This window comes from Bombina bombina, chromosome 2 (assembly GCF_027579735.1).
Source record: "Bombina bombina isolate aBomBom1 chromosome 2, aBomBom1.pri, whole genome shotgun sequence".
NCBI classification, from domain to species: Eukaryota; Metazoa; Chordata; class Amphibia; order Anura; family Bombinatoridae; genus Bombina; species Bombina bombina.
The window spans coordinates 936,490,423-936,507,901 of record NC_069500.1 but is presented as its reverse complement, the minus strand read 5'-3'; the positions used below and the strand labels follow the sequence as shown (position 1 = coordinate 936,507,901).

General features: G+C 40.6%; 1 protein-coding gene across 1 annotated transcript in view; it reads left to right on the top strand.

Moving 5' to 3' along the window:
• Positions 1-17,479, top strand: part of CDS1 (CDP-diacylglycerol synthase 1) — a 244,275-nt gene that overhangs the window by 139,286 nt on the left and 87,510 nt on the right. The window lies entirely within an intron of this gene.

The following is a 17,479-nucleotide window of genomic DNA, read 5'->3' as shown; positions in this document are numbered from 1 at the left end:
TGCTTATTATGAACTAACTGCAATAACATAAATTTGTGAAAATATAAATGTTCCACCTCGCTCACCAATACCATATGCACGTTGTCAGTGTCCACAAACACTCTGTCTAGTCCAAGAAAAAGAATTCATAGCAGCACAAAAGTTTCAATCAATAGCTTTCTTCTTTTATTGCATTCAAATGCAGGTATAACATCAAAAACAAACAACGTTTCGGGTTTTACCCCTCAATCATGTTTAAGGGATAAAACCCAAAATGTTGTTTGTGTTTGCTGTTATTCCTGCCTTTGATTGCAATAAAAGAAGAAAGCTATTGATTGAAATGTTTGCGCTGCTGTGAATTAATTTGCAATAACATAAATTAGTAATCAGCTTATAAAGCAAGACAGTGATTAAACTAAAAATGCATTACTTATCTTCAGGTTTCAAATAAGGCATTAATATCAGCGTACAAGGGTAGATGGGCAGATGTTCTCCGCTAGATTCAGCATCATCACGCAGCAGATTTCATACATGCTAATGTCTAAGACTTCTCTCTTAAGATGTTGCCCTAAACTCTCCAGCCACCCTCTCAGCAGTTCTAATAGTTAAACTACAGTTTAGCTAAAGTTATGTTAAGTATATTATCTTGTAGCAAATGTTTAGAGTAACTGGGGGCAAACTGGTAACATTTAAATTATTTAAATATGAATGAGTGAAAGAAACATAAATAATATTTATATTTATGAATATATTAGAACTCTCTCTTTTCCTTCTGACTTACAGCATCATATCAAAAGTTCATGTGCAATCATTAATAAAATAGGTTAAACTCTTTTCTTAAAACCTAGACATTTGTAAGTAGTCTATTATTCTTGTAGTAATTTCTATTGTTAGCAAAATTATAATTTATGTATAACAAATATATTCTATATTTATTTAAATATATTTATAATGTGACAAATTTCCATTGAGCTGTACAAGAGGTAAAGAGACGTAAAGGTGAAAAATTAGATTTTTTTTTTAAATTTATTTTTAAATTTTAGAATTTAAAATTTGATTTAAAGAGACAGTCTACACCTTAGTCATCTTTAAAGACTTTAGATTAAGCTGCAGATAGCCTCCGGCACCCTTTCTATATCATGCAGCAGTAACGGTAAAAAAAGTTATTTTAAAATGATTATTGGTTCTGGTCACTTTGAAATCGCTGCCAAGCGCTGCCCACTGATGACATCACGATCTGGGCTGCATTAAAGGGTTCACTTGTTACAAAAGACTCACTAATTGGATTCAACAGATTGTCAATGCTATTTAGCAGAGTGCATAGATGTAGCCCAGATTGTGATGTCATCAGTGGGCAGAGCTTGGCAGCCATTTCAAAGTGACTAGAGACAACAGTCATCTATACTATAATCGCGTTTGTAACGCGTCCGACGCTGTTGCCAGTTGTGCACGCATCCTCAAAGAAATGTTGGCTGCGCAAGGCAGCCAAAAGAATCCACCTGGATGCAGCTTTCCAGGTGGATTCCGAAAATGGCAGGGTGGTGAAAGAATCCACCCCACCATTTTCGTAATTCACCTGGATGCAGCGCAGGCAAACAAAGCATTAAAAAAAATGCATGCATGAAATAACAAAAAACATGTAACAAAATAATAAAAATACATAACCGCCCGCACGAAGTATTAACAAACACCTAAACCGCCAACCCCCACATTGCAAAATAATAAAGTAATTAACCTCTAATCCGCAAATTAAACAATGCAAATAACATAATTAAAATATTAGCCCCTAAATCGCCAACCCCCCACGTTGCAATTAACCTATTAACCCCTAAACCCCCACATTGCAATAACCCTAATTAACCTGTTAACTCCTACACAGCCAACCTCCCACAACGCAAATAACTTATTTAATTACTAAGCCCTTTAACCTAACACCCCCATCAATTAACCCTAATACTAAGTTATAATTAAAATAGGAATCCTAACATTAATTTAAAAATAAAACCTAACATTAAATTACAAAAAAATTATCTAAAATTACAAAAAATACTAAAATTACAGAAAAAAAATGACCAAAATTATCAAAAATAAAATTAAAACGTTAACCCTATAAAAATAAAAATTCCCCCAAATAAAAACACCCCCTAATCTAAACTAAACTACCAATAGCCATTAAAGGGGCCTTTTGTAGGGAATTGCCATAAGTTAAACAGCTCTTTTACATGTAAAAAAATACTAAGTCCACCCCCAACAGTAAAAACCCCCCACCCACCAAACCCCCCAAAATAAAAAAAACAACACTAAAAAAACCTAAACTACCCATTGCCCATAAAGGTCATTTGTATAGGCATTCAGCTCTTTTACAGCCCAAAAAACCCTAATTAAAAAAAAAAGACCCCCAACCCCCCCCCCCCCCAAAAAAAGCCTAAGACTAAGCCCCAAATAGGTACTCACCGTTCCTGAAGTCCGGCGGAGAAGGTATTCTTCCAGGAGGCTCCATCATTTTCTATCTTCATCCGGAGCGGAGGTGTGGAGCTGGCTTCCCCGATGCACGGATCTTCAGCGGCAGTCCAAAGCGGCGTGTAGGCTCCTCTTCATACGATCGTCCGCCGCACACTGAAGATTGAATGCAAGGTACCCCATATTTATTGGGATGCCTTGCATTCCTTTTGGTTGAAATTTTAAAATCAGCCAATAGGATGAGAGCTACTTATATCTTATTGGCTAATTTAAACAGCCAGTATTATTTCAGTAGCTCTCATCCTATTGACTGATTTCAAAATTTCAGCCAATAGGAATGCAAGGTACCCTAAATTGAATGCGGTGCCTTCCATTCAATTTTTTGTGTACGACGGAAATCGGATGAAGAGAAGCCTCCACGCCGCTGAGGATTACCGCTGCTCCGGATTAGCGCATTGGGGAAGACCGCTCCGCGCCACCTTCGCTTTGGATGAAGATAGAAGATGATGGAGCCGCCTGGAAGAAGACCTTTACCGTTGGACTTCACGAACGGTGAGTACCTATTTGGGCCTTAGTTTTAGGCTTTTTTTTTATTTTTTGGGGTGGATTTTTTTTTTTTTTTTTTTTTTAGATTAGGGTTTTTTGGGCTGTAAAAGAGCTGATTGCCATTTTAAGGGCAGTAAAAGAGCTGAATGCCATTTTAAGGGCAATGCACATACAAATGTGTAGCTTAGGTTTTTTAAACTTATTTTTTTTTATTTTTGGGGGGTTGGTTCAGTGTTTTTTTTTTTACTGTTTTCTTTAGGGCAATGCCCTACAAAAGGCCCTTTTAAGGGCTATTGGTAGGTTTTTAATAGATTAGGGAGTGTTTTTATTTTAGGTTTACATTTTTTATTTTGGATAGCTTTGTTTATTTTTTCTGTAATGTTACATTTTTTATTTTTTGTAATATTAGCTTTGGGGTTTGTATTTTTTTTTAAATAGACTGCCGTCTGGGCAAGCTTATCGCCTAGTTTTAACTTTTTTTACTGTTACTGCTGCATGATATAGGAAGAGGTGCAAGAGGCTATTTGCAGCTTAATCTAAAGTAAGACTTTAAGATGACTAAGGTTTTAACTGTCCCTTTAAAACATTTTTACTTTTTACTCTGTTTGCAAAAATACTTTATCACATTTTTTAGATATCTTTGCTGTGCATGTGAACTGCAGCAATAAGCATCTTTAAAGAAATCCAACCGTATCATATACCAAGCCATTTGGATGAAGAGTTTTATCATTTGTATGTACCTTTAAAGAGACATTAAAGGGACAGTCTACTTGATTTTTATTTTTTAAAAAGATAGATAACGTGTTTACTACCCATTCCCCAGCTTTACACGACCAACATTGTTATAGTAATATACTTTATAACCTCTAAATCTCTGCCTGTTTTTAAACCCCTGTAGGCCACCTCTTATCTTAGTGCATTTAATTTTCTTTTCACAGCCAGACAGTGCTAGTTCATGTGTTCTATGTAGATAAAAACTGTGCTCAATCCCCTGGAGTTACGCAGGAATCGGCACTAATTGGCTAAAATACAAATTTGTAAAAAAGCACTCAGATAAGGGGGCAGTCTGCAGAGGCTCAGATGGAGGTAACAGAGGTAAAAAGTATATTAATATAACAGTGTTCGTTATGCAAAACTAGGGAATGGGCAATATAGGGATTATCTATCTATTTAAACAATATATATTTTAAGTAGATAAATGCAAGGTATAATGATATAGCCTGAGAATAATATGCAGATTTTCATTTATATTAAAGAAATCTGTGTCATTTTTTGGTCTTTATAAAGTAATGCACGCCACCATGTTGTAACCTAGGTTTTCCTAGTTTTAAAAGCTTGTTATCTCCTCTGCTAAAGCTAGTTAGGTTCAGTTATAAATTAATGACAAAGTAAAACTCTCTGGATTTTATATATCTTTAAAAGCACATTTCCCACTCAGTATTGCTCTAGACGCTGCCAGTAACGTACGTTTTTTTCCAGTTCTTTCTCTTTTACAAGCCAGTCATGAATGTAGATTCATTTTATTTTGTTTGTTACAAAAAAATAATAATAATAAAAAACTATCAATTCTAAGAATGCCCAAGGATATAGAAAAGAGAAATAATTGCACAACTGCATAACATACACAATTATTAATCTTCAGATCACTTTCCACACAGACTGTTTGTAGGAAATTACAAGTCTGTTAAAATGGAGTTTGCATTAAAAAAAACTTTTTTTTTGTGTGTGTGCAAATCCTGTATTATTCATTAAAATAATAGGAAATTTGGAACTTCATTTTTCTTTTTTGCTCTAAAGTTTTTCTGCCTGGTTCAGGTAAATTGTTTCCATTTCACTTCTTTTAAAAGGACATTAACCACTAAATACATTTTATAAGCATAGTATTGCGGTTATTATCTATTTCTCTCTAGTCATGGGTGCCACCATTTTAAAAGCGTTGATATGTGTTTGCATGTGTGCAGCGACTCTATTTCAGATCCTAGGCTCCAAAATGGCAGCATCCATAATTTGAGGGAGGTGCATGAAATGTATTTTGTGTTGAATATCCCTTTAAAAGCTTGCAATCTTAGCATTTGATGTATTAAAATGCAAACAACCCTACTAAATGAGTTTCTCTGTTACAGTATGACCTGCTGTTCTTAAATTCTGTGACACTGAGGAAAAAAACATATATGGCAGTATAGAATAAACCAGATTTCTCTTGTTAAGTGTATCCAGTCCACGGATCATCCATTACTTGTGGGATATATTCCCTTCCCAACAGGAAGTTGCAAGAGGATCACCCACAGCAAAGCTGCTATATAGCTCCTCCCCTCACATGTCATATCCAGTCATTCTCTTGCAACCCTCAACATAGGTCGTGAGAGGAGTGGTGTTTTATACTTAGTTTATTTCTTCAATCAAAAGTTTGTTATTTTTAAATGGCACCGGAGTGTGCTGTTTCTCCAACATAGGTGTGTCCGGTCCACGGCGTCATCCTTACTTGTGGGATATTCTCTTCCCCAACAGGAAATGGCAAAGAGCCCAGCAAAGCTGGTCACATGATCCCTCCTAGGCTCCGCCTACCCCAGTCATTCTCTTTGCCGTTGTACAGGCAACATCTCCACGGAGATGGCTTAGAGTTTTTTAGTGTTTAACTGTAGTTTTTATTATTCAATCAAGAGTTTGTTATTTTAAAATAGTGCTGGTATGTACTATTTACTCTGAAACAGAAAAGAGATGAAGATTTCTGTTTGTATGAGGAAAATGATTTTAGCAACCGTTACTAAAATCCATGGCTGTTCCACACAGGACTGTTGAGAGGAATTAACTTCAGTTGGGGGAACAGTGAGCAGTCTTTTGCTGCTTGAGGTATGACACATTCTAACAAGACGATGTAATGCTGGAAGCTGTCATTTTCCCTATGGGATCCGGTAAGCCATTTTTATTCACACAGTAAATAAGGGCTTCACAAGGGCTTATTAAGACTGTAGACATTTTCTGGGCTAAATCGATCATATTTACACATATTTAGCCTTGAGGAATCATTTAATCTGGGTATTTTTTGTAAAATAATATCGGCAGGCACTGTTTTAGACACTTTATTCTATTGGGGCTTTCCCTAATCATAGTCAGAGCCTCATTTTCGCGCCGGTATGGCGCACTTGTTTTTGAGAACAGCATGACATGCAGCTGCATGTGTGTGGAGCTCTGATACATAGAAAAGTCTTTCTGAAGGCATTATTTGGTATCGTATTCCCCTTTGGGCTTGGTTGGGTCTCAGCAAAGCAGATTCCAGGGACTGTAAAGGGGTTAAATATAAAAACGGCTCCGGTTCCGTTATTTTAAGGGTTAAAGCTTCCAAATTTGGTGTGCAATACTTTTAAGGCTTTAAGACACTGTGGTGAAATTTTGGTGAATTTTGAACAATTCCTTCATACTTTTTCGCAATTGCAGTAATAAAGTGTGTTCAGTTTAAAATCTGTTCGTAGTTCCCAAAAAAGAGGGAACGTTCAGACCAATCTTAGATCTCAAGATCCTAAACAAGTTTCTCAAGGTTCCATCGTCCAAAATGGAAACCATTCGAACAATCCTTCCATCCAGGAAGGTCAATTCTTGACCACGGTGGATTTAAAGGATGCGTATCTACATATTCCTGTCCACAAGGAACATCATCGGTTCCTAAGGTTCGCATTCCTGGACAAGCATTACCAGTTCGTGGCGCTTCCTTTCGGATTAGCCACTGTTCCAAGGATTTTCACAAAGGTACTAGGGTCCCTTCTGGCGGTGCTAAGACCAAGGGGCATTGCTGTAGTACCTTACTTGGACGACATTCTGATTCAAGCGTCGTCCCTTCCTCAAGCAAAGGCTCACACGGACATAGTCCTGGCCTTTCTCAGATCTCACGGATGGTAAGTGAACGTGGAAAAGAGTTCTCTATCTCCGTCGACAAGAGTTCCCTTCTTGGGAACAATAATAGACTCCTTAGAAATGAGGATTTTTCTGACAGAGACCAGAAAAACAAAACTTCTAAACTCTTGTCGGATACTTCCTTCCGTTCCTCTTCCTTCCATAGCACAGTGCATGGAAGTGATAGGTTTGATGGTAGCGGCAATGGACATAGTTCCTTTTGCGCGCATTCATCTAAGACCATTTCAATTGTGTATGCTCAGTCAGTGGAATGGGGACTATACAGACTTGTCTCCGAAGATACAAGTAAATCAGAGGACCAGAGACTCACTCCGTTGGTGGCTGTCCCTGGACAACCTGTCGCTAGGGGTGACCTCCCGCAGACCAGAGTGGGTCATTGTCACGACCGACGCCAGTCTGATGGGCTGGGGCGCGGTCTGGGGATCCCTGAAAGCTCAGGGTCTTTGGTCTCGGGAAGAATCTCTTCTACCGATAAATATTCTGGAACTGAGAGCGATATTCAATGCTCTCAAGGCTTGGCCTCAGCTAGCGAGGGCCAAGTTCATACGGTTTCAATCAGACAACATGACGACTGTTGCGTACATCAACCATCAGGGGGGAACAAGGAGTTCCCTGGCGATGGAAGAAGTGACCAAAATCATTCAATGGGCGGAGACTCGCTCCTGCCACCTGTCTGCAATCCACATCCCAGGAGTGGAAACTTGGGAAGCGGATTTTCTGATTCGTCAGACATTGCATCCGGGGGTGTGGGAACTCCATCCGGAAATCTTTGCCCAAATCACTCAACTGTGGGGCATTCCAGACATGGATCTGATGGCCTCTCGTCAGAACTTCAAGGTTCCTTGCTACGGGTCCAGATCCAGGGATCCCAAGGCGACTCTAGTAGATGCACTAGTAGCACCTTGGACCTTCAACCTAGCTTATGTATTCCCGCCGTTTCCTCTCATCCCCAGGCTGGTAGCCAGGATCAATCAGGAGAGGGCGTAGGTGATCTTGATAGCTCCTGCGTAACCACGCAGGACTTGGTAGGCAGATCTGGTGAATATGTCATCGGCTTCACCATGGAAGCTACCTTTGAGACGAGACCTTCTTGTTCAAGGTCCGTTCGAACATCCGAATCTGGTCCTACTCCAGCTGACTGCTTGGAGATTGAACGCTTGATCTTATCAAAGCGAGGGTTCTCAGATTCTGTTATTGATACTCTTGTTCAGGCCAGAAAGCCTGTAACTAGAAAAATTTACCACAAAATATGGAAAAAATATATCTGTTGGTGTGAATCTAAAGGATTCCCTTGGGACAAGGTAAAGATTCCTAGGATTCTATCCTTTCTTCAAGAAGGATTGGAGAAAGGATTATCTGCAAGTTCCTTGAAGGGACAGATTTCTGCCTTGTCTGTGTTACTTCACAAAGAGCTGGCAGCTGTGCCAGATGTTCAAGCCTTTGTTCAGGCTCTGGTTAGAATCAAGCCTGTTTACAAACCTTTGACTCCTCCTTGGAGTCTCAACTTAGTTCTTTCAGTTCTTCAGGGGGTTCCGTTTGAACCCTTACATTCCGTTGATATTAAGTTATTATCTTGGAAAGTTTTGTTTTTGGCTGCAATTTCTTCCGCTAGAAGAGTTTCAGAATTATCTGCTCTGCAGTGTTCTCCTCCTTATCTGGTGTTCCATGCAGATAAGGTGGTTTTACGTACTAAACCTGGTTTTCTTCCAAAAGTTGTTTCTAACAAAAACATTAACCAGGAGATAGTCGTGCCTTCTTTGTGTCCGAAACCAGTTTCGAAGAAGGAACGTTTGTTGCACAATTTGGATGTTGTTCGCGCTCTAAAATTCTATTTAGATGCTACAAAGGATTTTAGACAAACATCTTCCTTGTTTGTTGTTTATTCTGGTAACAGGAGAGGTCAAAAAGCAACTTCTACCTCTCTCTCTTTTTGGATTAAAAGCATCATCAGATTGGCTTACGAGACTGCCGGACGGCAGCCTCCTGAAAGAATCACAGCTCATTCCACTAGGGCTGTGGCTTCCACATGGGCCTTCAAGAACGAGGCTTCTGTTGATCAGATATGTAGGGCAGCGACTTGGTCTTCACTGCACACTTTTACCAAATTTTACAAGTTTGATACTTTTGCTTCTTCTGAGGCTATTTTTGGGAGAAAGGTTTTGCAAGCCGTGGTGCCTTCCATTTAGGTGACCTGATTTGCTCCCTCCCTTCATCCGTGTCCTAAAGCTTTGGTATTGGTTCCCACAAGTAAGGATGACGCCGTGGACCGGACACACCTATGTTGGAGAAAACAGAATTTATGTTTACCTGATAAATTACTTTCTCCAACGGTGTGTCCGGTCCACGGCCCGCCCTGGTTTTTTAATCAGGTCTGATAATTTATTTTCTTTAACTACAGTCACCACGGTATCATATGGTTTCTCCTATGCAAATATTCCTCCTTAACGTCGGTCGAATGACTGGGGTAGGCGGAGCCTAGGAGGGATCATGTGACCAGCTTTGCTGGGCTCTTTGCCATTTCCTGTTGGGGAAGAGAATATCCCACAAGTAAGGATGACGCCGTGGACCGGACACACCGTTGGAGAAAGTAATTTATCAGGTAAACATAAATTCTGTTTTTTTCTCAGGCAGTATTTGGAAGAAGAATCTGCCTGCGTTTTCTATGATCTTAGCAGAAGTAACTAAAATCCACTTGCTGTTTTCACACATTCTGAGGAGTGAGGTAACTTCAGAAAGGGAATGGCGTGCAGGTTTCCTGCAACTAAGGTATGTGCAGTAAAATATTTTTCTAAGGAATGGAATTGACAAAGAAAATGCTGCTGATACCGAAGTAATGTAAGTAAAGCCTTAAATGCAGTGAAAGCAACTGGTATCAGGCTTATTAATAAAGATGTAAGTAGAGCCTTAAATGCAGTGAAAGCGACTGGTATCAGGCTTATTAATAGAGATATATACTCTTCAAAAAATGTGTTTTAAAACGTTTGCTGGCATGTTTAATCGTTTTTTAACGTACATTTGGTGATAAAACTTATTGGGGCATAATTTTTCCACATGGCTGGCTTAATTTCTGCATAGAAACAGTTAACTGAGGCTTCCCACTGTTGTAATATGAGTGGGAGGGGCCTATTTTAGCGCTTTTTTGCGCAGTAAAAATTCAGACTCAGACTTCCTGCTTCTTCCTGCATGATCCAGGACTTCTCTGGAGGGCTCAAAAGGCTTCAAAAGTCATATTGAGGGAGGTAATCAGTCACAGCAGAGCTGTGGCAGTGTGTTTGACTGTTTTAAAAAACGTTTTTTTCTCTATTGTTTATCCGTTTTGGGTATTAAGGGGTTAATCATCCATTTGCAAGTGGGTGCAATGCTCTGCTGACTTACTGCATTTATTGTGAAAATTTGGTTGGTATAACTGCTTTGGTTCATTGTTATTTCACCTTGAGACAGGTTTTGTGCTTCTTAAAGGCGCAGTAGCGTTTTTTATATTGCTTGTAAACTTATTGTGAAGTGTTTTTCAAGCTTAACAGTTTTATTGCTAGTCTGTTTAAACATGTCTGACATAGATGAATCTACTTGTTCATTATGTTTGAAAGCCAGTGTGGAGCCCCATAGGAATATGTGTACTAAATGTATTGATTTCACTTTAAATAATAAAGGTCAGTCTTTATCTATAAAAGAATTATCACCAGACGACGAGGGGGAAGTTATGCCGACTAACTCTCCTCACGTGTCAGTACCTTCGCCTCCCGCTCAGGGGGCGCATGCTATTATGGCGCCAAGTGCATCAGAGACGCCCATAGCAATTACTTTACAGGACATGGCTACAATCATGAATAATACCCTGTCAGAAGTATTATCTAGATTGCCAGAATTGAGAGGCAAGCGCGATAGCTCTGGGATTAGGAGAGATGCAGAGCGTGCTGGTGCTGTAAGAGCCATGTCTGATACTGCGTCACAGTTTGCAGAACATGAGGACGGAGAGCTTCATTCTGTGGGTGACGGATCTGATCCGGGGAAACCTGATTCAGAGATCTCTAATTTTAAATTTAAGCTTGAGAACCTCCGTGTATTGCTTGGGGAGGTTTTAGCTGCTCTGAACGACTGTAACACAGTTGCAATTCCAGAAAAATTGTGTAGGCTGGATAGATACTATGCGGTACCGGTGTGTACTGATGTTTTCCCTATACCTAAAAGGCTTACAGAAATTATTAGCAAGGAGTGGGATAGACCCGGTGTGCCCTTTTCCCCACCTCCTATATTTAGAATTTTTTTTCCAATGGACGCCACTACACGGGACTTATGGCAGACGGTCCCTAAAGTGGAGGGAGCAGTTTCTACTTTAGCAAAGCGTACCACTATCCCGGTTGAGGATAGTTGTGCTTTTTCTGATTTAATGGATAAAAAATTAGAAGGTTACCTTAAGAAAATGTTTGTTCAACAAGGTTTTATCCTGCAGCCCCTTGCATGCATTGCGCCTGTCACTGCTGCTGCGGCATTCTGGTTTGAGTCTCTGGAAGAGGCCATTCACACAGCTCCATTGGATGAAATTATGGACAAGCTTAAATCACTTAAGCTAACTAACTCATTTGTTTCTGATGCCATTGTACATTTGACTAAACTAACGGCTAAGAACTCCGGATTCGCCATCCAGGCGCGGAGGGCGCTATGGCTTAAATCCTGGTCAGCTGACGTGACTTCTAAATCTAAATTACTTAATATCCCTTTCAAGGGGCAGACCTTATTCGGGCCCGGCTTGAAGGAAATTATTGCTGACATTACTGGAGTTAAGGGGCATACCCTTCCTCAGGACAGGGCCAAACCAAAGGCCAAGCAGTCTAATTTTCGTGCCTTTCGAAATTTCAAGGCAGGAGCAGCATCAACTTCCTCCGCTCCAAAACAGGGAGGAACTGTTGCTCATTTCAGACAGGCCTGGAAACCTAACCAGTCCTGGAACAAGGGCAAGCAGGCCAGAAAACCTGCTACTGCCCCCAAGACAGCATGAAGGAACGGCCCCCTATCCGGAAACGGATCTAGTGGGGGGCAGACTTTCTCTCTTCGCCCAGGCGTGGGCAAGAGATGTCCAGGATCCCTGGGCGTTGGAGATCATATCTCAGGGATATCTTCTGGACTTCAAGGCTTCCCCTCCTCAAGGGAGATTTCATCTTTCAAGGTTATCAGAAAACCAGATAAAGAAAGAGGCATTCCTACGCTGTGTACAGGACCTCCTAGTAATGGGGGTGATCCATCCAGTTCCGCGGACGGAACAAGGACAGGGATTTTATTCAAATCTGTTCGTGGTTCCCAAGAAAGAGGGTACCTTCAGACCAATTTTGGACCTAAAGATATTAAACAAATTCCTAAGAGTTCCATCATTCAAAATGGAAACTATTCGGACCATCCTACCCATGATCCAAGAGGGTCAGTACATGACCACAGTGGACTTAAAGGATGCCTACCTTCATATACCGATTCACAAAGATCATCACCGGTTCCTATGATTTGCCTTTCTAGACAGGCATTACCAATTTGTAGCCCTCCCCTTCGGGTTGGCTACGGCCCCGAGAATCTTTACAAAGGTTCTGGGCTCACTTCTGGCGGTTCTAAGACCGCGAGGCATAGCGGTGGCTCCGTATCTAGACGACATCCTGATACAGGCGTCAAGCTTTCAAATTGCCAAGTCTCATACAGAGATAGTTCTGGCATTTCTGAGGTCGCATGGGTGGAAAGTGAACGTGGAAAAGAGTTCTCTGTTACCACTCACAAGAGTCTCCTTCCTAGGGACTCTGATAGATTCTGTAGAAATGAAAATTTACCTGACGGAGGTCAGGTTATCAAAACTTTTAAATGCTTGCCGTGTTCTTCATTCCATTCCACGCCCGTCAGTGGCTCAGTGCATGGAAGTAATCGGCTTAATGGTAGCGGCAATGGACATAGTGCCATTTGCGCGCCTGCATCTCAGACCGCTGCAATTGTGCATGCTAGGTCAGTGGAATGGGGATTACTCAGATTTGTCCCCTCTACTAAATCTGGATCAAGAGACCAGAGATTATCTTCTCTGGTGGCTATCTCGGGTCCATCTGTCCAAGGGTATGACCTTTCGCAGGCCAGATTGGACGATTGTAACAACAGATGCCAGCCTTCTAGGCTGGGGCGCAGTCTGGAATTCCCTGAAGGCTCAGGGATCATGGACTCAGGAGGAGAAACTCCTCCCAATAAATATTCTGGAGTTAAGAGCAATATTCAGTGCTCTTCTAGCTTGGCCTCAGTTAGCAACACTGAGGTTCAACAGATTTCAGTTGGACAGTATCACGACTGTGGCTTACATCAACCTTCAAGGGGGAACCAGGAGTTCCCTAGCGATGTTAGAAGTCTCAAAGATAATTAGCTGGGCAGAGTCTCACTCTTGCCACTTGTCAGCGATCCACATCCCAGGCGTGGAGAACTGGGAGGCGGATTTTCTAAGTCGTCAGACTTTTCATCCGGAGGAGTGGGAACTCCATCCGGAGGTGTTCGTTCAACTGGTCCATCGTTGGGGCAAACCAGAACTGGATCTCATGGCGTCTCGCCAGAACGCCAAGCTTCCTCGTTACGGATCCAGGTCCAGGGACCCGGGAGCGACGCTGATAGATGCTCTAGCAGCTCCTTGGTTCTTCAACCTGGCTTATGTGTTTCCACCGTTTCCTCTGCTCCCTCGACTGATCGCCAAGATCAAGCAGGAGAGAGCATCGGTGATTCTGATAGCGCCTGCGTGGCCACGCAGGACCTGGTATGCAGACCTAGTGGACATGTCATCCTGTCCACCATGGACTCTACCTCTGAGGCAAGACCTTCTAATACAAGGTCCTTTCAATCATCCAAATCTAGATTCTCTGAGACTGACTGCATGGAGATTGAACGCTTGATTCTATCAAAGCGTGGCTTCTCCGAGTCAGTTATTGATACCTTAATACAGGCACGAAAGCCTGTTACCAGGAAAATTTACCATAAGATATGGCGTAAATACCTTTATTGGTGCGAATCCAAGAGTTACTCATGGAGTAAGGTTAGGATTCCTAGGATATTGTCCTTTCTCCAAGAGGGTTTGGACAAAGGCTTATCAGCTAGTTCTTTAAAAGGACAGATCTCTGCTCTGTCTATTCTTTTGCACAAGCGTCTGGCAGAAGTTCCAGACGTCCAGGCATTTTGTCAGGCTTTGGTTAGGATTAAGCCTGTGTTTAAAACTGTTGCTCCTCCGTGGAGCTTAAACTTGGTTCTTAAAGTTCTTCAAGGAGTTCCGTTTGAACCCCTTCATTCCATTGATATTAAACTTTTATCTTGGAAAGTTCTGTTTTTGATGGCTATTTCCTCGGCTCGAAGAGTCTCTGAGTTATCTGCCTTACATTGTGATTCTCCTTATCTGATTTTCCATTCAGACAAGGTAGTTCTGCGTACTAAACCTGGGTTTTTACCTAAGGTGGTTTCTAACAGGAATATCAATAAAGAGATTGTTGTCCCGTCATTGTGCCCTAATCCTTCTTCAGAGAAGGAACGTCTTTTACATAATCTGGACGTCGTCCGTGCCTTGAAGTTCTACTTACAGGCAACTAAAGATTTTCGTCAAACATCTGCCCTGTTTGTCGTTTACTCTGGGCAGAGGAGAGGTCAAAAGGCTTCGGCAACTTCTCTCTCTTTTTGGCTTAGAAGTATAATACGCTTAGCCTATGAGACTGCTGGACAGCAGCCCCCTGAAAGGATTACAGCTCATTCTACTAGAGCTGTGGCTTCCACCTGGGCCTTTAAAAATGAGGCCTCTGTTGAACAGATTTGCAAGGCGGCGACTTGGTCTTCGCTTCACACTTTTTCGAAATTTTACAAATTTGACACTTTTGCTTCTTCGGAGGCTGTTTTTGGGAGAAAGGTTCTACAGGCAGTGGTTCCTTCCGTTTAAGTTCCTGCCTTGTCCCTCCCATCATCCGTGTACTTAAGCTTTGGTATTGGTATCCCACAAGTAATGGATGATCCGTGGACTGGATACACTTAACAAGAGAAAACATAATTTATGCTTACCTGATAAATTTATTTCTCTTGTAGTGTATCCAGTCCACGGCCCGCCCTGTCCTTTTAAGGCAGGTCTAAATTTTTAATTAAACTACAGTCACCACTGCACCCTATGGTTTCTCCTTTCTCGTCTTGTTTCGGTCGAATGACTGGATATGACATGTGAGGGGAGGAGCTATATAGCAGCTTTGCTGTGGGTGATCCTCTTGCAACTTCCTGTTGGGAAGGGAATATATCCCACAAGTAATGGATGATCCGTGGACTGGATACACTACAAGAGAAATAAATTTATCAGGTAAGCATAAATTATGTTTTTTTTTATGTATTTCTTACATTACTTTGGGCTTCATAGTTGTTATGAGAAAATATAATCTAACATTATAGACAGCAGGTAAAAACTAATGCCAATATACAGTTTAATATTGGAACACCATCTGATTAACAGAACAGGCCAAATTAAACTTTATTCAGGTATAGTTGGGGAAAAAATCCAGTTTATTTCTGTTATTAATGTTTTTTTCTCTTGGTTTCCTTGGTTGGGACTTGGCTCATTTCCATGAGGGCATGGTGACTGTAGGCTCAGGAGCATGCACTTGTCCTGTACACTATGTGGCAGCAGTGTTTCCAGCAATGTTATGCAAGCAACCTGTAGAGGACACTTTAGAGTGCAGTAGATCCAGCCACTCTATGGTAAACTAAGCTAATGGACATGACAGCTGTATAGCTAGAAGTACTGTTTAATAAATGAGAGTGACGTGCTGTCGTAGGAGGCAGGTGAGGCAGCACACTAATTAACAGCACTAAATTATGTAAGTTGAATTCCCACTGAAATGCATTGTTTTACCTGCTGTGCTGCTAACCCCCCCCCCCCTCCTCCCAACACACATCACAATTTATTTCATTTGAAAGCAGATGCAGAAAACACATAACCAGGTTCTTTCTGCATTTTCCTCTACTGCATCCCTGCCAGTCTGCCATATGTAACACTAAATGTAACAGTATATGTGGTAAGGTTTAATGCAGAATAACTGGAGTTACAGCACAGGCTTTTATTAGCTGGTCATTCCATAACCACAAGAAAAGCTTATAATGCCTCTGATGCTATCACTAACTCAAGCATCAAAGAACAAGTAACCCAGCTTTGCTTTTCAAGCTCACACTTTTTTTTACATTCTGTGTGTGCTATTATTTCTTACAATATTGCAGCAATTTCTGTATCACTGTAAAAAAAACACATTGCACATTACAGTAGAGCAGTTACAGTAGAACAGACAAGTAAGCAGTTTATTGGAGTACTATGTTTCCAAAGCTCTACCTAATCTGCTCTGCCTCTAAACACCTATTGTAAATAGCACACCAGAAACTGAGATTTTTCCCAGGAAAATACTAGGGACAGTTTATAAGTATGAAAAAAGTGTTTAACATTTTACTTCTGAGCCTATACTCAGCTCTTTGCTGATGTAATTTTTAGACTTCAATACCAAGTCCATACCTCAGGGCAGATGTTTACTTCCAGGACAATTGTACTAACAGACAGGAAGCCATTATACTGGGATTGTCCTAGCAAAATAGGGACAGTTGAGAAGTATGAGAAAGTGGCTCATATGATTAAAAAAAAAAAAACTACATTTTAACACTTTCACTTCTGAGCCTTAGCTGACAGTTTTTGAATTCTATGCAAAATCAATTTCATTTTTTTTTTTTTTTTTTCCAATTTTAATTTTTTTTTCTATTACCCTCATAAATTATGTATTGAGGCCTATACTAATCCATTAGATGATTTGTGCAAAGGGAGTTTAAGATCATTTAGATTTATAAGATAACCTGACTATTACATACTTTTTGAGTGGCTTCTCACTGTGCAGGTGTTAAAGGGGCACTAATATAAAATTTGCTGCCTAGCTGTATTATTGGCTGCAGTTGTAGTACTTAAAGGGACATTGAACCCAAAAAAAAATTCTTTCGTGATTCAGATAGAGCATGCAATTTTTAGCAACTTTCTCATTTACTCCTATTATCAAATTTTCTTCATTCTCTTGATATCTTTATTCGAAAAGCAAGAATGTACATTTAGAAGCCGGCCCATTTTTGGTTCACAACCTGGGTTATCCTTGCTGATTGGACAGCACCAATAAACAAGTGCTGTCCAGGGTCTCAACCAAAAATTGTCTGGCTCCTTAGCTTAGATGCCTTCTTTTTCAAATAAAGATAGCAAGAGAACGAAGAAAAAATGATAATAGGAGTAAATTAGACAGTTGCTTAAAATGGCATGCTCTATCTGAATCATGAAATAAATGTTTTGGGTTTAGTGTCCCTTTAATAAATTGCTTTTTTATCAGTAATTAATCTCTAATTGTAGATTCATATTATTGATTTATTATAAAAAATATAAAAAAAAAGTGTGAGGGTGAAAAGCAAAGCTGGGTTACTTGATCTTTGATGCTGGTGCCCTTATAGCACACAGAATCTCAAAGATGATCTCATATATGCGTAGGGAGGGACTGGGTAGTTGGTATATTTCATTACTATTATCAATCTCTTCTCTAAACAGTGT